The 19,640-nt window shown below is 38.4% G+C and overlaps 1 protein-coding gene across 1 annotated transcript in view; it reads right to left on the reverse strand.

Annotated features, from left to right (window-relative positions):
* Positions 1-19,640, reverse strand: part of RTN4RL1 (reticulon 4 receptor like 1) — a 1,043,895-nt gene that overhangs the window by 504,700 nt on the left and 519,555 nt on the right. The gene's annotated exons all lie outside the window — the stretch shown is intronic.

The following is a 19,640-nucleotide window of genomic DNA, read 5'->3' on the forward strand; positions in this document are numbered from 1 at the left end:
ATTTGATTGAGTGATAAAAGATTAGGGAGTTCTAGCGAGTTGAGCTGGGAGAGGGCAGTGGAGTGATGAGTCCTGTATGGCTGATTAGTAGCAAACTTGGCTATTTTGTTGTAGCAGGACTCTAGGTTATTGAGATCCATCTTATGTAGGTTTATGAATATGTGAGATCCATATAGGAGGGTGGAAAGCAAGTGTGACTGAGCAGTGGCTAGTCTGGCACTGGTTTAGCCCTAAAGAGGGTAACAAGTTTGGCATGATCTTTCTTGATAGTCAGTGAAATATGTTTATCGAATTTTAGATACTCATCTACTGTGACTCCTAAAAGTTTAGTCTGGTTACTGGGTTCTATTTTGGTTCTGTTTGAGGACAGAATTCTTAGAGGGGACTGACCAGGTTTGGATATTTTATTTCTGAAGACTATCATCTTATTTTTGTTACGGTTAAGTATAAGATGATGCTCTGAGAGGTATTTTTCAATGTCCTGAAAGGAAGTCTGCATTTTTATTTGAAGTTCTTTTCGTGAGGGAGCTGAGCATATAAGTGTGGAATCATCTGTGTACTGGACAATGTGGGCCAATTGAGTTGCTGAGCTGAGATTGTTAGTAAAAATGGTAAAGAGGAAGGGACCAAGAATGGAACCTTGGGGTACACCAACTGAGATGGGGAGTAGGGGTAGATACTGTTGGCCCATTTAGTTAAGGCTGCCAATTGGAAAGATAACTATGAAACCATACTAGGGATGCAGCAGTGAGGCCAAAAGATGAGAGTGTGTCTAGAAGTAGTTAGTGAGAAACAGTGTCAAAGGCTTGAACATATCAAGAAAGCTAGAAGAGACACAGTGACCTTCATTTAGGAGATGATTAATGGTGTTGGTGAAAGATATTAGAGCTGTGGTAGTACTATGTTTAGGTCTAAAGCCATGCTGAGAGCTAGACAGCAGGTTGTGACTAAGGAGGTGGTAAAGGAGCTGATTGAGAATACATTTTTTAAAGATTTTTGCGAGGGGGAGAGGATGGCTATGGGATGGAAGTTTAGTTCCCTGGAGGGTCCACCTTTGTGAAGGGGAATGATGTGTGATACTTTCCAAAGAAGAGGGATGTACTGTTCCATAATGGAATGATTGAACGAGACAGATATGGAGTAGATGATAGAAGGAGTTGCAGTCTTCAGAAATATATTATGAAGTCGGTCGGCGGCAAGACAGCAGGGTTTTGGCTTGGTTAGGAGTTTTTTTATTTAGCTAGTTTGAATGGTATTAAAAGTACTGTCTCTTTGTAAACATACTATACTAAAATATAAACTTTAAAATAAAAGTTTTAAAATAAAATAAAAAATAATAAAAAATAAAAATAAGTAAAAATAAAATAAAAATAATAATAAAATAAAAAATAAAATGTTTATATAAAAAATAAAATAAAAATAAAATTTTAAAATAAAAGTAAATTTTAAAATAAAATGTAAATTTTGTATACAAACTATACATAAAATACATACTGTTTCTTTGTATAACAATCTTTTCTTTATTTCTATCTCATTCCATCCCTTAGCAGTTTCTAAAGTTGCGCCCCTTAAACATAAACTATCCCCCTATGACATAGCATATAATGATGTGCTATGGGGCTTTCAATTTTCCTATTTTTAATATCCCTGAGATGCTCCTGCATTCTCACCTTAAAATACCTCTTTGTTTCACCAGTGTAAAAGAGGTTACAGGAGCATCTTATTGCATAAATTACACCCATAGTATTACAATTTACACACTGTCTCGGGGAATATAGAACACATGATTTATCCTATCAAAAAAAGGGACTACATAATGACAAATGGAGCATCTCTTGCATTAGAAAGTCCCCATAAGTTTTGTTTCCCCACACAATTCTGTTTTTGGAACCTCAAAATTACTATGGAAAACCACATCTGTTATACTTCGACATTTTCTCAAAGAAAGAAGAGGTTTATTTGATAATATTTTATTTAACCTCTTATCTTTTAACAAGTAATCTCAGTAATATTTTATAACATTAAATATTTCCTCTGGCATAATATTATATGTTGTCACAAAACATACCTTTTTAGCTTCCATTTGTTTAATATTTTTACTCCCTATTTCTCTACACACTGGCTTATTTTTCTACTCCTGTTATTGCCCTCATACTGATTATTATTATTATTATTATTATTATTATTATTATTATTATTATTCAACACTCTATTTAGAGCTTACTACACTACATAAAAATCATGACCTCTATGTAAAAAATATCCAAAGGCCTTACTTAGTTCTTCCCATAAAATGTCATTTCTATTACAAAGTCTTGAAATCCTCAAGAATTCACTATACAGCAGTGAACTTATTAAATGGTACTGGTGACAACTCCTGCCATCCAAAAAATGGTAGGAAATTTTCTGTGTACTCTTGTCTGTACACCTTAACCCACCTTACCATCTTATTCTGTATCTAAAAAAACTACTTTTTTTCCACATTGCACCCCATCAAATATAATAACAAATTCATTACCCTGCAATTTATCTATGAAATCACTTATTAAATTTTCTCCACCTTCACATAAAAATGAGATCATCAATAAATCTAAAATATTTTACTACATACTTTTTATAAAATTCCATTTGATATAAATATTTACATTAAAAAAGACCCTTAAATAGGTCGGTATACATAGGGGCAAATGATGCCCCCATCACAATCCCTTTTACTTGATATATTTCACCATTAAATTAAAAATAGTTATATCAAACAAAAATGAATTAATTCTATTACATAATTCATTAAGGGACTATCCCTTAAAAATACTTTACTGCTTCCATCCCTAGCTGATGACTTATATTTGTATAAAGACTTTTAATGTCTATAGTTAACCAGTAACTTTCAGTTTTCCATTCAAGTGACTGTATTTTTTCTAGAAAATCAAAAGAGTCATGAATATAGGAACTTAACTTCCTCATTGGTTGCAGCAAATATTTATGTAGCAAAATTCTGATGTTATGCAAAAAGTATTTCATAGCTGCAACTATCAGATGGCCAGGTGGAGTGGAAAGGCTTTTGTGGATTTTTGGTAGATGATAAAATCTAGCAATGCTAGATCCTTGAGCAGAGAACTTTTTGTCTACGTCATCCTTAGAGAAATAACCACGTCTGTAACACTTTTTAATTAAATCATCAAATTCTGACAAGGCCCTATGATATTCCAAAACTGCTACCTTCTTATATATATGAACATCATTTAAATTTTCTTCACACATTTTTTATACTGCATAAAATGCATTACAATTATCTTATGACCTTTATCAGCTGGCTTAATCACTAAATCATGTTGTTTACCCAATTTTTTTAACGCCAGACATTCTGTTTTAGATAAACTGTAAACAACATTTGTTCTAACCTCTGAAGTATCCAAACACATGTTTTCCAAAACAAAACTAACCATAGCAGAAAACTAACATACTCAGTAAATGGAGGTAAAAAATCACTTTTTACACAAATGTCAGACATATCTAATAGATAGTATGCATTATTTTCATCATAAAAAGATGACTTACATGAAACAAAAATATTATCTTTATCATCTGTTTCAATTGTGTTATCTAACATTTCCACCATGTTAACATCTCTTACTTGCTGGTTAAGAAAAAAATTAATCAAATGCAACTTCCTTGTAAAACAAAACATGTCTGCTTCAAGCATATGTATTCGTAGCAATACTGTTGGAACAAATTTTAATTCATGATTTAATACTGATATTTCACTATCATTTAGTGTACATCCTGATAAATTTAAAACCAAATTATCACTATCATATTGACAATATGTCTCTTTTATATTGTTTAAAAATGTTTTAATATCAATACTGTTTCTTTTTCTGCCAATGCAGTCTTTCTTTTATTGTTTTGAGGTGACCTCTGTTCTGACTATTGTTATTTCCCACTCCCTGGTTGCTCTGAAAATTGTTGCACATATAACCTGGTTGCTGTGCAGCTGTTAATGGGGGAAACAGCATCTCTTCTTCTTCTTCCCATTCTGTAGCAATCATTCCTGATAACACAAATGAGATTCCATGCTGTCTTTTTCCTTCACTTCCTAGAGACTGCCTGCCCCTCTGGTGTCTATTCTTATTGGCTCTTGCCTGAAAGGCTGAACCATTGCTGTAATCCTTCAGGCCTCTGTTTATTTTTCTTGTTTTTTGTTCCATTAGCTTCTGGGAAAAGTCCTGCAATTTCTCATTAAATTCTTTTATAACTTGTTAAAAATGACTTGAGCTTAACTGCACAGACAAAGAAGAGCATAGAGAAGTTATTTCTTCTCTCAATGACCTCTGTCTCATTATGTCTCTTTCTATAACTATTCTCACCCATTCCATCACACAGATATGTGCTGCCGCTTTCCACCTCTCTTCAAATGCTTTATCCTCAGGGTCTAAAGGGATAAATGGCAATGAAGGATTTTTGTAAACCCTAAGCCCACGAGGAAAAATATCCAATTAAACATGCCTTTGCTAACTTAAACTGTATTGCAAAGAAGTCTCTTGTGTTAAAGAGTCACTCTAGCTTCGTTATAGACTCTTGCACCTCCAGTTGAAGGGAAAAACACATTCTCTGCCCCACAGAGGAAAAAGGGTTTACAACCCTCCGATTCCGACCCTCTTCAATCAATCATGGTTTGGGTCACAGTTAGGGCTTCATTCTTCTGCAATAAAGAGGCAACTCTCAGTTCTGAGTTGTGATAATAGACGCCATATTATTTGTAAGCCAACCATAAGGGCATAACCAGGTTAACACCACACATGCTATGTTGTAGAATGATGCCACAGAATTTAAATTAATGAAAAACATGGCATATTTACCAAGTTTTTATTTTATTTTATGAAGCTATAGATTTTGTTAATCAACTTTCCCCCTCAGAATGCCACGCTAAGCCATTTCAGGATTTTATTTCTTCAGAGGTATGCTGTTCTGCATTTTCTGAGTTTTGTGGGGTGTGTGGAGGACTACCATTTCAGGACGAAAATACATTTTGGAAATTGATGTATATCACTGACTGGGCCCCCATCAGTTGATCAAGTTTTCAGAAACTTGAAATTCACATGGTCGAGACCATATGATCGAGTTTTTGAAAACCCAAAGCTGTAGAATGGAGATCGCGGTACAGTGCAGATCGGGAAATTTAAACTTTTCCTCACTGTAGTATGATCTTGGAGATGGTATATATAATTTTCAGGGGGTGTGCAGGGTGCAGGGGGGGCTTCCCCCCCCCACTGCAAAAATGTAAAAAAAAAGGTAGATTTTGTGTTTTTTTGTGTTTTTTTTATGCCCGAGTTTTAGGAAACTCGATCATATGGTTTCAACCATATGAATTTCAAGTTTCTGAAAACTTGATCATCTGACATAGACCATACTGACCAGCCATATCAGGTACATTTTATCTTGGGTTTTCATGAGGGCATACTCTTGTTGACATAGGAGTAATACCAGGCAAGCAATCACAGGAACCATAAAAAGCCTAACCATATACACCTTTAACCAGACACACTTAAAAGTTCTTGCCACATTTTATGAGTGCTTAATAGAATCACCTCCCAAATCAAGCAAGGCTATACGTGATAATCCCAGTGTAAATTTATGTCTACCAATCCAGTCATCAAAACTAGCCTTAAAGGCAGACAAAGTAGTACTTTTCTTGAGGTTACCACCTGTTCCACTTTGTGAGGGACAGTCCCTCTTTGGGCAGTTGTGTCCTGCGAAAAAAATAAAAAAAATGGCAAATGTCCTGAGATTTTAGGACAAAAATATTTCTTACATTTTCTTTAATAGTTGCATAAAACAGTTATTTTTATCTGAAATACCTAAATGTTATATTAAATAGCATAAGCAACTCAAATGCTACAAAAATAAGATGTTATTTTGGCAAAAAAGTGAAGTTCTATCCTTTGTACTTGACAAGGGTATGTTTTGTCCTGCAAAATCTGAAACTTCTAAAAGAATGTCCTACTTTCGACATTTGAAAAGGTAGCAACCCTATAATCTTGACCTGTAGTGGACACGTTTATTTGTTATTGTAAATTTACGTCCCAAGTACTGCTGTTTATAGACCCACTGATTTTGCAAAAAATAGGAGGTCAGATATGATTGTTTTTTCACAGCTTGAAAAGTGAGATACAGGTCATCTCGGAGCAGCCTGTAGGCTACTGAGTATAACAAGAGTTGTGCTAATCTGTGTGGATAGTTGGAGGATTTAAAGCCTTTAGGTATTTTGGTTAAAAATTACTGGAGCCTTTTCAGTCGAGTGATAAGGCTGGATTTGTGCATACTGAAGGGGGCATTGTATTTGCTGATGGGTCAATGAAGAGTACAATGACATGAGGCAAATTACAGATAGACAAGCATAATAGGGCATTCAGAAGGTAACTAGGCTGCACCATTTGAGTGGGGTAGCAATGTGAGAGAGCGGCATATCTCCAACCATGAGAGATGCGGGAATAGCCAGTCATTTAAGGATAGCTCATGCAAGATCACCTACTCCTATCCTCAAGGATGGAAGACTGATGATTCAAACTATCAAATGCTGTATCAGTCCTGATTGGTCTCTGACTGGCTCAGTCCTGATTAGTCACAAACTGGATAAGTCCTGTTTGGTCAGAGGCCAAATCAGTCCTGGATGGTCAGACAGAGTGGATCAGTCCTGTATGATATCATACTCTGCTTCAGTCTTGGTTAGTAAGTAAATCAGTCCTGGTTGGTCAGAGCTGATATCAAACTTTTGCCATCCTGAAGTTTGATTCAGTCCTGGACAGTAAATAAGACTGGTTCAGTACTGGCTGGTATTACAGACTGCATCAGTCCTGATAATGATTCCAGTTATTACAGCCATTATGGGGCCCAAATGCATTTACAGTGCATTTCCAACATGCTCTCATGTTCCACAATGCTCTTTTAATGTAGACCAGAACTATGGACAGAGAAAATGCAAGATCACAGTGCTTACTCTACAAGTATGGCAGACAATCCTAATATCAACAGCTTGACAGTACAACCTCAGAGCAAAATAAACAGTTTTGTATTCCTCAAAGTGGGGAGACTGCCCAGGGAGAAGTATGATGGAAGAATTATTTTTTGACATGACTTATTCCTATTGGCTTAATCAGAGTAGACAAGTAAATAGTCAAAAAGAGAACGTGAGTAATTTCATGACATAAAACACTGTATTCAAGTTAGGTCTTGGTGAATATGAGGACACCAATACTATAAAGCTGAGCTCAATGCCTGAAACATGAGAAGCTTTTGCTACAGATTATGGGTGTTGATATAGATCAGGGAAAGCCCCTGATGGACTTCCTGATAATATTTTTGGGAGAAGAGATACAAGCATTACAAGTGGGTGTCAGACTAGTGGTAGGCTATACATCGCCAAATAACAGTTACAAGAAAGCAACTAGAAAAATGTTGGCACAGAGCTACTTTTCATCAGATTATGCTAAGTGAGGTTTGGAGATGGTGAAAAACAAGTATTACCATGCTTTGCGAATTTGGTCTAATGTGCAGTAGGAAAAGGACTGATCAAGGAAAAAACAAATGGGGTGAGGAACCTCCAGGGGCAGACAAATATGCAGTGGGGGTGCAAATGCACTTGTGAGGGAATGCTACCCGTTAGCTTCTAGTAAGGTTCAAGATGGCAGCAGTTAGCAGCCAGGGTAACTTTGGTCAATGACAGATTATTCTCACTCCTAGTCTCGAAGTATTTATGTGTTTTAGCATGTCTTACAGATGATTCTTGGCTGTCTAAATTGCCATGGTGCCCTGTACTGATTTTTTTGCTGCTCCGTTTGCTTGTTATGTTGCATTGCTGGAGTACTTTAGCATTCTTTTGTCTTCTCATGTTGTTGCATTATTGCATCAACTTGAAGTGGACCCAGTATCCAAACTATGACTGATCCCTCAGCTTGGCATGCTGGCAGAATTCCACTTCAGGGAGTTTACACATCCTGTTTATATCCACTGCTTTTTCCATATCTTAACAAGCTGGTTGATACTGGAATCAAGTGTGACTTAGCTCAGTGGATTCAGTATCATCTTAGCAGACTGCCTGCATTATCTGTGAGATGTATATGTGCACTTTATTTGACTCCTTTGCATTCTCATGTGTGCTGATTGTATGTGTTTCTCACCCTGTTATTCCCCTGGATTGAACATGGATTCAGCAATTGGAAAACATCAAAACATGCTTCTTTCACCTACATGTGGCCAAAATTCTTAGAGCCTGGTCACCACTGCTATCCTGTTTAGAGAGCACTTAGGGTCTTGACATTTATCCTTCCTTTTCAACTACTTTGTTGCCATCTTTCAATATGTCTTGTATGGACTGACCATAAATGTCACTAGAAGGAGACTGAATTTTCATAACTATATCCAGACCCTCTCAGTGACCACTTACCAGCCTTCATAGACCGCCACCCCTCCCCCCTCCAAAAACAGCACAACTACACTCAAGCCTGCAGCCTAGCCTCTTTCAGCCCTCTAACTTTCACAGAATGTCTAAAGCATACTGACTAGACCCCTCTAAAAACCCTTCCACTAGATAGTGCTGTTTCTTATTTCAACCAAACATTCCTAACTCTTCTAAACCAGCAAGCCCTTTTTAGGACCAACACATCAAATCCAATCCCCTCCCCTGGCTATCTTACGAAACTAAACTTACTATGCATCAATGAGACAAATAATGGAAATTATATCAAAAACAGAAAACCTAACCTCCTAGAATTTAAGCAACTTTGGAAATCCACAAAAAAACTAATAACAAAAGACCGAAACTCCTACTACTGCAAACTTCAATCCATGTACTCATCCAATCCTAAAAAATTCTGGGACTCCATCTCTTCCATTCTCCACCCAGGTAATAAAGTTAACCCATTTCCAAACCCCAACCTTACCAACCTAGAAACTGCCACCCAATTTAACTCATTCTTCATAGATTGCATTGCAAAACTATCCAGCTCTTTCCCTGACCCCTCCTCCAACCCCATCCCCTCCTGCCCCCCCAACCAACCACCTCCCTCCACCCCTTTCAGCCTAACACCCATTCCCACAAAAACAATAAAAACACTTCTCAAGCTAAAACCCTGTCGCAACTCACCAGACAATCTACCAACCACCTTCCTCAAACTATCTGCAGAAAGCATAGCCTATCCCATCTCTATTCTTATAAATAGATCCATACAAGAATCCTACGTCCCAACCATCTGGCACCACACGTACATCATCCCACTCCACAAAGGTGAGAAAAACAGACACTACCAATTTCAGACCCATTGCTACACTTTTTCCTCTTTCTAAAATACTAGAAAAAACTATCCATGCACAACTCATGCAATACCTAACCCTAAACAATCTCCTCTCCCCTACTCAACATGGCTTCCACCCTGGCCACAGTACCATGACAGCCCTCCTTTCCGTTCTTGAAACCATTAACCTAGCACGCGACACTGGCAATTATGTATCAACACTGTTTCTAGATCTCTCAAAGGCATTCGACACCATCTCCCTCACATTACTCCTATCCCAGCTCAAAGGCATTCGACACCATCTCCCTCACATTACTCCTATCCCAGCTCTCGACCCTACATCTCTCTCCCACCACAAGCTGTCCAATGGAAAGTATCAACCTCTTCTTTCCTACCTACACCTACCGGTGTTCCCCAAGGCTCTGTTCTGGTTCCTCTACTCTTTAACATATTCATCAACAACTTCCACCACTCCATCCCCGAATCCTCAGTAATCCAGTACGCAGATGACTCTACTATCATTTGAGCAGCTTCCTGCCCCTCCAAACTGCTACTAAAAACACAACTAGCCTTCTCCAAAACAGAACCCTGGATGTAATCCAACCACCTGGCCCTAAACGCTAATAAAACAAAACTAATGATTTTTACTCCTACCAAAAACCCCAATATCAGCAGAAACTCATTCTCCATAATCAGCCAGAATAACACCCCCCCTGGAAATCGTTCCCTGTACCAAGCTTCTAGGCATCATCATTGATGAAAACTTAACATTTTGACACCCACATACACTCCTCAATCAAGAAAACCCATCAAAAATTTGGTCTCTTCTGCAGAAACAACCACTACCTCAGCCCCTTTACCCAGCAAACTCTTGCATCCATCTTCCTTCTCCCCTCTCTCTTGTATGGCGCCCCATGTTCACCAATCTCCAACATGGCCTACAATCCAAACTTGAGTCCTGCTACCACAAAATATGCAAATTTGCAATCAATGTAAAAAACTCATCCCATCACTGCCACTCCCTGCACACCCTCAAATGGCTTGAACTTTCCAACTACCTGAAATATCTACAACTTACCACTGCCAACAAGCTCATCTTCAAACCTGCAGACTGTCCCTCTCTTGCTATAGCCCTAAATCCCTACATATCAAACTGCTCCCTCAGATCTGAAAACCAAAATCTCCTACAAGTCTACAAACCCTCACATCCACCTGGCCAACTACTACTATCCTGCACCATGGCTAAACAGTGGAACTCTCTTCCCTTTCTGCTACGCAATCTATCTAACCATAACTATTTCAAATCCCACTTGTTCTCTCATCTGTCTTCCAAATGGGAATACCCTCGCCATGCTCCAACCTAAGCATCTCTCTAACCCTCTCTCTTTCTCCTCCCTATTGTATTCATCACCTATACCCTATATCCTCACTAAAGGAATCCACCCCCTACCATTGATGAGCTACTGTTTTCCAGTACTTGTATACTTATTTTCAATACTTAATATATATAAATGAACCACGTCCTATGATGAACTACTGTTACCAGTACTTATATGATTTTTTCTGCAGCACTCAATGTATACCTAACGTACTATCTTCTAAGACCATATGTTTTATATTTAATGTACTGTGCATTTCTTGATAATTATGTTTATCTTGTATTATGTAAATACTGCATTGATTTTTTGCTTGGAGCTTTTCACCCCGGGCAAACACTGAAAATGAGCTATTGTTGACCCAGTGGACCTCCCTGGTCATCAAACTGAAATAAAATAAAATAAATAATTTTATATACATTAATTTTTGCCTTACTTTGTTTCCATTTAACTGTCTATTTATTCTGTTTTACATTGTGTGCATTACTGTTGTATACTCATAGTGTATTTGTTGGAATAATGCTATTGGTTTTGTAGTTTTCTTTTCTTATTTAATAACTGATTTATACACTTGTACCTTGCTTTAATACATTGCATAGTGGTTAGGTAACAAGCACACAAAGTTCACGTTTAACTGCACAGATCACAGAACCAACCAATCATGTCACAATAGTGCCATGACAGAGACATGTCAGCAACAGTGATACCTGACATCCATATATCCATACATCCATCAGTAGTAATGTAATGGTTTTAAGTATCAGAAAATATAAGCCATAAAATGTGAACAAACTCTTGTACGGAGAACAAACTTATCAATGTTGGAGCAGTGTGAAAAAAAAAAGAAAATGTTAGCACTAATCAGTAGCCGTGGAAACAAAAGTATATACTGTAACAGCAGAAGTACTTCCATCTTGGAAAAAATCTTTATGTTAGGGATAAGTCATTGTAAAGAAAACAGAATGGATAAAAATGAGAGGTCTAATACAGAAAAAAATGAAGTGCTAGAGTTATAGATCAGAGATGGCAACTAAGGAATAATTCACTCTTCTAGAAGACATCCCATTGGAAAGTAGAACACAGCAAGAAACACATCATCACCTTCATCATCATCATCATCATCATCATTGTAATCATCAATCTCATTTTTCCTATTTTTACATAGGGTCGGGATGCCATAAATGTTCATCCTGCAGGCAAAAGGAAAAAATCCTCTTCCCTGTAATTGTTTCAGACTAGAACCACATGTGAAGACATTAAAGCCCGCTTATTATTACGAGTATGATGAGTACTGGGGGGGGGGGGGGCATTCAAAACAGTAACCAGGTAACACTGCAGCCAACTACAGAGTCTCTCAACATTTTAAAAAGGCTTATGCAGCAGATCGCCTCAAGCGTTCAAGAACAGAGCTTTGGGGGGGGTTCGCTGCTGCGGCTGAAAACAAAATGAGCAGCCAGTACAAATAAGAGCAACCTGCAACCAGAAGTGTCAGTTAGCTGGGGCCCTGCAGCTGTACAGGGTCTTTATAGCATTTCTCAGAAAGGACAGTCAGCATGTCTGAAGGGTCTATCCAAAATGCAGCAAGTGAGGGTAAATACAACCAGCTTTTAACCAGTCAAGAGCAAAGAAAGTTTATGTTTCAGATGCTCAGATTTCAAACAAGACAGCAATAGAAGACTGTGCAAGAGGGAAACTTTCATGGCTGAAAGTGCTACAAAACTAATCAGAAAATATCAAGTAACCATTACACAACCTCCTAGTAAGTAACTTAGCATTTCCAGTAACCTCAAGTATAGAGGCAGGAGCAAAGAGTGAATACAGAATTATTATGTGTGTTGTGTAACATTGGATGTTTTTGTGGTGTATAAAAGTTTTTTTTTTTAATTGTGATGTATAGATTTGTCAGGTTAAGTTAACTGTATTCCATTGATGCCAATGTCTGACAGAAAAAGGGGAAAAAACAATTTCTTTCAATGCTACTTTGTTGAAAAAAAAAACAGTAAAATTGCAATTGCTTAACAATAAAATAAATGTGCTTTCTTGGGGGGATAGAGCTGTCTATACCCCCATCCAGGGCTATGCCCCTTCTTAATATATCTAACTTTGGGGTCACCATTTGTTAGGGAACAGAAAGTGCAAAGTATCAATGTGTCCTTGATCATGGCTGGGCAATTCATAAGTTGCATAGTTGGCTTTAAACAAAATGAGAACTGACTGTCTGAACTGTCGCACAAATGAAGCACTCCATAAAAAATAATAAGCCTGATATAGCATGTCTCGGTCAATAACAGACATAGGCCTGATGTTAGTGTCTCATATAATGATGTGCTGGGCAGGACAATTAAAAATAAAACATGTTAATCTTGTACATTGTCTTTGATGTCCAGCCAGAGGCTTTTTTGGTGAAACAGTGAAGCTGCAGCAGAAAAGAATAAGCAGCTGGTAAAGTTTATTGCTTAAATCTGAAGGGTCAATCAACAAGTATACAAACGTACACTTCAGTTCTAGATGGAGTGAATGGAATTCTTCTCGCAACAATGAGTAAAACATTGACTGAAGCACTCTATGTCTCATGGCTCCATCTTTGCACACACCAATACACACATTTCAAATGCAGTTCATCTTATGGCCATAGCCTGACTGTATGTTGTCGGTCTGATACAAAGCTATTAACATACCATTTACCAGACCAGACTGTACATTGCATAAAGGTATTTTCTCTTATGACCATAGCCTGACCAAAGTCTTAAAGTATTTTGGCTTTTCCCAGTTAGGGGTCGCCATAGCGGTTCTCCGGTCCACTTATGATTGGCAGTGGATTTTTATGATGTCAAGTTGCCAGCCCAGAGCCCAACCTTCAGAGAAGGCACACACGCATTCACGCACCTACCTGCATGTTTTTTAATGTTCCGTCAGTTGCGGGGAGGACATGCAGACTCTACACAGAAGGCACTCCAGCCGAGAATCGAACCGGAGAGCCTCTTGCTATGAGGCAACAATGTTAACTACTGCATTACCACGGCCCTGACCATATGTTGTCAATCTGACCCCTAACTATTAACATGACAGCTTTGCTCTGTGGTACAGAAGATAGGGCTTTCAAGATGACTCAGGAGACCAGTGTTTGACCAGTGGCCCTGGTACTAGAGAGGCCCAGCAGGGAGGGGGAAGGGTGAAGGGACAAGACCCACTTTCCTCCCATGAAGGGTAGGGAGGGAGGCACACACTCCGGGACACACAAGATGGTGTGATTCACAGAGAAGAGGAGGGCTGCGTGAAAGGACACATGCCTTATGGAAGTGAGAGGACACCATTCACTGCTGTACATTGCACATCCCCTCAATTGCACTTTACCAGGGGCATGGAGGGGACAGGGCTGCAAAGTGAAAAAAAAATCAAGAATCACCCATGATGGCTATCTAGTCAACTCTCTTCCCAGTAATGGGGAATAAATGGGTCGATTGTCCAGCAGGGAAATGATGATAAACAGACAACAAGGACAAAAGGAGACACAACAACAACAACAACAAAAATTAACATGAAACTTATGGGACATCACTGTAGGAAGTAGAAAGAAATTTCCTCTTATAACTATAGCCTGACCATATGTTGTGAATTTGACCCCTAATTATTAACATGGTACTTGGCACAAAGTTCTGTGTAATTTCATTTCAAAGGCTGAATTTACAAACACTCATAAGGAAACTACCTTTGGGCCAAGAACATTAATTTTTTTACCATTTTTACGAATGCTCTAATGAAACTACTTTTCAGGGAAGAATATTATCATCATACAATTTTGCAAGGCCAAGGACAACCAGGAGGCATTCTTTAGCTATGTTCACAACTTCAAAGGCAATAAACAATTGTCTGCAAAGTTCATTGTAAATGGAGCCACCCATACTGAGCCAGAAGGTGTAGCAAAGCTACTGGCTGACAAATTCAGCTCCAACTTCATCCCTCTCTCCCTCTCAACCTTCCCTCAGGAAATACCATCAAATATAACTCCCCCTGCTATCACTAGTTTTCATGTCCTTAATGTTCTCTCCAAGGCCAAGAATACTGCATCAATGGGCCCAGAGAATATCTCAGGATACCTTCTAAATAGCATGAAACATGACCTATCAGGCCCTCTGGAATTGCTATTTAACTGTAGCCCCCAAAAAGGCTTATAAATGGAGATCAGCAGCAGTCATCCCTCTGCACAAAGGTGGGCCTTCTACAGACCCTGGAAACTACAGACCCGTAAATCTCACTAGTCTTATATGCAAAGCCAAGGAAAGACTTATCATGGAAATGATCAATACTGATATAGTAAAACTCCAGACACTGGACCCTACCCACTTTGGTTTCATCAAGGGCAGGTCATGCCTACTCAACCTGGTGGACTTCTTTGAGAAGGGCAACAAAGCAAAGGATGAGGACAAAATGGTTCACACTTCCTACCTTGACCTGGCCAAGGTATTTGACACAATACCCCATACAGGCATTGTTGACAAACTCAAGAGGTTAGGCACAAATAGTATGTCACCTGGTGGATAGCCAACTGGCTCACAGACACGACCCAGGAAGTTCAAATTGGGGAGTCCAACTTTACAAAGAGGCCAGTCACAAGTGAAGTCCCTCAGGGATCAGTCCTTGGACCACTCCTTTTTGACATTTACTTCTCTGAAGTCAAGGCCAGTGTTAATGATCTCTGGCTGACTAAATTTGCAGATGACTGCAAATTAGGAACGGGTCTATATTAGATCAGCGAACGCTTAAAAAAGTGAACGCTGATCGAACTTATGTGAGCGAATGTTTAAAATATCGAAGCAACAGAAACCCGAACTATTTCCTAAGGAAAGAATTTGGTTGCCTGCTTCTGTTGCTTCGGTATTTTCAGTGCTGTGGTGGAAAGTTACGGGTCAGATTCAGGTAAGTGTGCAATTGTGTGGATGTGAGTGTTAGGGCGAGTTAGGTGAATTGGGGTAAGGCGCGGGTTAGGTATGTGTAAGATTGTGTGGACGTGCGGGTTAGGGCGGGTTAGGTGAGTTAGGGTTAGGGAGTGGGTGAGGTGAGTGTGTGATAGTGACGGACCTTTGGGTTAGGGTTTGGGTTAAGGTAAGTGGATAGTTAGTGGTGTGTGTATAGTGTAGTGTAGGGTTAGGTGTCAGATTTTAGGTGTATGTGTGTGGATTGCTGTTTGTTTGGCATGCTTGTGTTGTGTGTATGTGTTTTGGATCAGCAATTTTTTTCCCTAGGAAAAAAATCGCTGATCTGACAGTTCGAGATTTTATGCTTTCGCTTACATAAGTTCGATCAATCAGCGTTCATTTTTTTAAGCGTTCGCTGATCTAATATAGACCCTTAGGAACTGTCATTGAATCTCACACTGACACAAATGTTCTCAGGGAAGGGCTGACACAGATAAACAACTGGTGTCAGAGCCATGGACTAAAACTATATGCCAAGAAATGCATAATAATATCCTTTGGGAAGTCATCCACACTTGGTTATTATCATATTGACAATACACCCCTTAGAGTTAACCTAGTAGTCAGGCACTTGGGGACACGTATAGATAGTAAACTAGCCTTTGCCCATCACGTGTCTACAGCAATGAGGAAATCATTCGATGTTGTGCAACTTATAAACAAAGATCCAAGGATGTCATTATTCCACTGTAGTCAGTATTCATCAGACATATCATTGGGTGCAATGCCCTAACTAGGCATATCCAGCAAATGGAATGTCCACAGAAGTTCCTCACTAAAAGAATACAGGGCATAATTAAAATGTCCTGTGCAGACTGACTCAGTGCCCTATCTCTGTATTCTGTCTCCTACAGGCTGTTGAGGGGAGATCTATGCCTAACATATAGGGCATTGTCAGACCCCACTCTGATGGACTTCCTACATATCAGCAAAACAAACAGCACCAGAATTACCCATTCTAAAGACTTAAACTTTGCCTGTGATATAAATAGAACCTGCTGGAGAGACAGGTATGTATCCCAGAGATTACCCCTTCTCTGGAACAGGCTCCCCATCCATGTGAAGCAGCATTCTTCCCTAACCCAATTCAAGTGTAACTTGGACAATTGGATGGGGAACAGTAAATTCTTCCCTGGCTTGGCACCTATGTCTCTAATGGATACAGGCAACATGTACATGGTTCATCTCCCAGGTCCTGCTTACACTTATCAAGGGTACCAAAACTTGTCAGAAATTTGTGATGCATGGCTATGCTTAAACAGGCCCTTGTGGTTGTTAGACTAGTAAGCACCTGTGAACCTATGAACCTAAAACAGTAATTATATAAGAATGTTGAAAACCTGACATTAAACATTGAAAAGTGTTGGAAGTTATAACACTGTGTTTCTTCTTCTTCTTTTGGCTTTTCCCAGTTAGGGGTCACCACAGCGGATCACCTGTCTGCTCATGATTGGCAGTGGAGTTTAACGGTATCGAGCCCGGCACCCAACCTTCCACAGAAGGCACACACACGCACGCACACCTAGGGCCAATTTAGAGTGTCCACTCCACCTACAGCATGTCTTTGGGATGTGGGAGGAAACCAGAGCACCTGGAGGAAACCCACGTGACCACAGAGAGGACATGCAGACTCCACACAGAAGGCACCCTAGCCGAGGATCGAACTGGAGAACCTCTTGCTGTGAGGCAGCAACGCTAACTGCTGCACCACCATAGCCATCCAAGTTATAATACTGCGTTTAATCTAGTGAATTTGTAACTTTTACATTTTTGATATTTTATACCAAAATTTAACTATGGCAATTTTAAAATTTCTGTTTAGAATATAGCTGTATCTCTTAACTGAATTAATGCTTTGATAATAATAATAACAATGGTAATAATACATACAGACTGTAATGGAGCCTTGTCAAAGCCTACATACAAAATAATGCTTTAATGAATTTTATTTATATTTTCAGTGCACCTGATGAATGTGATATTTTATACAATAAGGAACATAAATTACTTTATAGATACAGAGCAGACTGTTGTACACTATTACACGCTCACTTTGTGAAGTCACTTTAAATGTGACGTGAAAAGTTGCAGTGCATGTACACATGGGATAGTAAACTTTGGTAATGACAATTTTGAAATAATTTGTAGCCCAGTACTTTTCAGTATCTTCAGTGTAATCTTTTCTTAAAATATTGTAAGATTAAGATTGTTTTTTAGATGCAAAATAAAAATGTTCTTTATCCCACATGAACAGAGACATTTGCACTTATTTTGCAAAAAAAAAAAAAAGACACTTTAAGCCAGATGTGAATATTTTTGCAGGTTATATTTATGAAACAGTACCACAAAAAGGCTATTCTGAAGTTCATCTTCAGCTTTATTATATAGCTTAAGCCCTAAGCTCTTTTAAGATAAAGTATATAAAATATGTAAATGTCACAATGATTTAAAATAAATATTTCAGCTATGAATTGCTAGTCATGTCGCAAGCACTTTCTATAAAACTGAGATGCAATGGATAAATAAGAAAGTGAACTTACTGCAACAGATATAACATTACTACTAATAAGCTACAACATAAAAATAATTAAACATTCTTTAACAGTCATTAATGCCATTAAACTGTCCATAAATCATTTGGTAACATAAGTAAATCCATGACCTAGTAAATCACCCACAGTAAATAATCATGATCATTCATGTTGCCCAGCTTAGACATAAGAAATGTCAAAACTCTTGACATACTCCAAAAAAGTCAGTGAACCAGCAGTGCCCCTAGTCTTCAAACGTTTACAGGCGTTCACAGAACTGGAACAGTAAAAAGTAATTTAACAACCTTGCTATCTCTTGCAGTCATGGGAGTATAACACACACACACACACACACACACACACACACACACACACACACACACACACACACACACACACGCACGCGCACGCCGCAAAGAAATAAATTGTAGCAAACTTACAATTTAATTATATGGATTCTGTCATAAAGTTCTGATTCTTAGGTTTTGAGGTAAACATACAATAATCCTTTAAAGTTATAAACTAAATGTAACATTGCAGATTTGGCAGTTTCTTTTTAACATTTTTTGCCTGAAACATGCAGTTCAGCTATATCAAAGAACTTCTACGATATGATAACTATCATTTTTCATATTCAAGGATCTTTACCATCCAAAAAAGAGATTTTACAAATGTCTGGTAAAAAATCAGATGTGGTTTGACTGGTTGAATCCCAAACCAATTAAGTGGAATTAATTGAACCCACTGTAAAATGACTTTCCAATGTTTTCATTCTTACCTTTGCACCACGTCATGTAGTGCACAATCTGCCAAACAGCACCTCTTCCCATTAGGAATTTCTATTTCGATGAGAGAAACATTTTTAAACATAAGATTTCCATACAATGATGTCACTGAGGGAAAACAGTAAACTTTAATCTTAGTGGCATTAGTATAAGAAAAGTTCACACTAGACTAACTGCCCTTGTGGGCAGTTCCAATCTCAGCTAATTATCCCATGTGAAAATCAAACCTTGAACATTTTAATCTATAAGGTGAACACCTTAAACACTACACCAGCCTCCAACCCATAAGACTGAGGCACTTTATACATCCTATCTGCCTATTTAGGGGCTGCTGGCTAACTATTAGAAAAACTGCTTGCAATGACACACATGCTCATAAGTAATTAGTAGGTTAAGGACCCAGGTGACCTTTTTTTTTTTTTTTTTTTTTTTTAAGCTTTGCCATGCCTCCCAAAGTGGAGAATCAAACTATGTACCTTGTGTCTGATAAGGTAAACACTTTAACCATTATGCCAAACTCCAACTCTTCATGTCTTGTGTCCATAGTCTTTAATGGGCAGACCATCAAGCACGCACAAAGGTGCCCTACTAAAGTCTATAGATACAATATATGTTACCCCAAGGTAACATCACAGTAGAAAATGCTAAATTTATTTGAGCTATGGTTTAATAAAAAAAAATT

The sequence above is a fragment of the Protopterus annectens genome, chromosome 13.part0, assembly GCF_019279795.1.
Source record: "Protopterus annectens isolate FY-2018-M chromosome 13.part0, PAN1.0, whole genome shotgun sequence".
NCBI classification, from domain to species: Eukaryota; Metazoa; Chordata; order Ceratodontiformes; family Protopteridae; genus Protopterus; species Protopterus annectens.